The sequence below is a fragment of the Gavialis gangeticus genome, unplaced genomic scaffold (genome assembly GCF_001723915.1).
Source record: "Gavialis gangeticus isolate Ggan-Ray unplaced genomic scaffold, GavGan_comp1, whole genome shotgun sequence".
NCBI classification, from domain to species: domain Eukaryota; kingdom Metazoa; phylum Chordata; order Crocodylia; family Gavialidae; genus Gavialis; species Gavialis gangeticus.
Window position 1 is genome coordinate 8,288,470 of NW_017728995.1, and position 2,765 is coordinate 8,291,234.

A 2,765-nucleotide genomic window follows, 5' to 3' on the forward strand; every position below is an offset into this window, starting at 1 on the left:
CCTGGGGTTTTTGCTACAATATGATGTATCTTCTTCCTCCTGTTTTTTAAAGTATACAAAGTTAATTATGGCAGATTAGTGAAAGGGAAACATCAAAAGATATACTTTTAGATAAGCTTTAAAAAAAGAGAATTCTTATCCTTTTGGACATCTGGAAAACTGGGTTAAAATCTCCTGATGGGTCTTCATGCACTGCAGTATCAGTACTTTATTTGCCATATTTTATATGGCACCAGTCACTGTAGTATCTAATGCCAAGTTGGAACTCAAAATGCAGAAGTCTGTAACACACTTTCATTTGGATTGGCACTAGAAGCCAAGTGGACTTAGTCACAGAAGTCAGCTAGGTCATAGTACAATGTTTGGTTTGGTATCATGTTGTTTCTTTTCAGGTTGCATTGAGCATTCAAAAAGGTGTTAAGCAAAACCTCAAAAAAGCAAGTTACATTCAAATGGTGCTGAGAGGATTATGCAGTCTGAACTGAATTTAACACAGGCATGGGCAAAGCTGGTAAAATGGCAAAGATTGTGAATATAAGCTGGATGCAGCTTATCAGTACACAAACAAGTCCTGTTGATGCTTTTATTAATTTCTTGTCTACACTTTTCTTTGCATCAGCAACAGTGTAGAAATGAATTTTTAGGGTGAGATTTACGTGTTACAGTTAGACCATATTAAGAGCATATTGAGCTCATTTACAAGTGCTAACCGTCTAGGCATCTTAAAGTTACACCACTTTGGGCAAGCATCATCTTTGAGCTGTGCTACTCAGATCAAGTTAAGTTAACGTCTTGCTCTTCACCTGAGGGAACTCCATCAATTTCTAATCCTCCATTATCCTAGGATGCATTACTCCCAGGTGGACTAGCTATGGTTACCCTGGACTGACAGGTGGGGATGGCTGGGCAGCTGGTGAGTGAAGAGGAGGGGAAAAGGGGTGAAGGGAAGCAGGCGGGCCAGGGGGAGGGGGCAGAGAACAGAGGGCAGGGGAAGCAGGTGGGCAAGAAGCTACCAGGATGCCACTTCATCCACCCCCCCCAAATAATCTTTTCCACCTAGAATTGCTGGATGCCTTCCTCCCAGATCCTCAATCACCCCCCTGGTCACGCTGTCTATCCCCCATTGGCCCCTCTACCCCTGGATCGCCACCTTGCTTCACTGCCACCCTGCTTCAGCACCACCATGATTAGCCCAAGAATGCAGGCAATGGTGGTTGCAGGAAGGCTGGAGGGCAGCCATGGGGGCTGCTGTCACCATCACTTGGGCTAATTGGCGCAGCAGCGTGGTGATCTGGACAGTGGGGGGGATTGGGGTTGCACGGGCGAGTGGGGGGTGAAGCAGGCAATTCAAGGGTGCAGGCAATTCAAGAGTGCTAGGTAGATTTAGGGAGTGTTCTAAATGTTCTTGGGGGCCCCTTCACCCTCCCCCCTGCCAGTCTATACTGCAGCTAGAGAGCCAGTGAGCAGGGTAAGTATAGAGCATGCTTTCAGCTCCTAGCTATGCCACTGCTCATGAGCCCTCTTGCAACAGGTCAGAGCTGTGCATGTCAGGGAGGGTACTAATCCTTAATGTGCAACTACTCAGAGCATGTGCTAACGAACACAGTCTAACATTCCTTAGAGTTTAGAATGTGCTAACTGTAACATGAAATCTCGCCCTTAGGGTTTGAACTGGTGGGACTGGACAGGTTCATGCGAGTGCATAAAGATCAGCAGTAGTTCTAGTAAAAATATTTCCTATTTAAACTGCTAGTTAGCAAATTGGGTCTTCAGCTAACATTTTTGGATAGCATCTGCTTTTTAATGGAAAAACAAATTTTTTGGTGTCAAAAACCTGAATGCCTGAAAATGGAAATATTTTGATTGGTGTTATTAGTCTGAGCTCAATATGTTTTCCATGAATAGTATACCGAAAGGTAATCGTGTTTTCTGAGAACCATAGTGTAACCTGGAAGCCCAGTCCACAGATGAGTCACTCTCAAACTATTGCATTTCTAAATGTTGTTGTTGTTCATTTTTGGACATTTTTTTGGACAATGGAATATCTGCTAAAACTCCGTTTATGCAGGGGATAATCCCTTTTGACCCACTATAGTCAGTAATGAAAAAAAGCACAGGCTTACTAACTTCTTGGTAGACAGCTAAATTATGCCTTCCTGCCCTAGTCATTAATGGGGTAGTTTCACTTAATATACTTTTCTGAAAGCTTTCTAGTTTTAGGAATTTTGTCATCTGTGATAATTATTTTTTAGGCAAATAACGCCCAAATAATTTTGTGAGTAATAGGGTAAATTCCATTCTCTTTTCCTCTAAATCACTGCAATTCCATAGATTTCAACAATGTTTATGCACAGAAAAGAATGTAGCTTATTAGGTTTAGGAAAATTATTTGGGTTGAATCATGTCATATTAGACCTCTTCTGACTTGCATTCACCCTTCCAGTGATGTGTTCCCAGCATGCATGAGACTCTTTTAACATTGGCAACCCTTCTGTGCCATCAATTTGCAGAATTGAAGGAAGTTAATTGTAGGTACTTTTGTTTTTGTCTTTAAATGTAAATTTTCATATTTTGCCTTGGTGTGATCTGATTGTAACTAAAAGCAGTAATTCAGAATGCTATAGAAATCTAACTACTTAATAAGCTACATTCTTTTCTGTGCATAAACATTGTTGAAATCTATGGAATTGCAGTGATTTAGAGGAAAAGAGAATGGAATTTACCCTATTACTCACAAAATTATTTGGGCGTTATTTGCCTAAAAA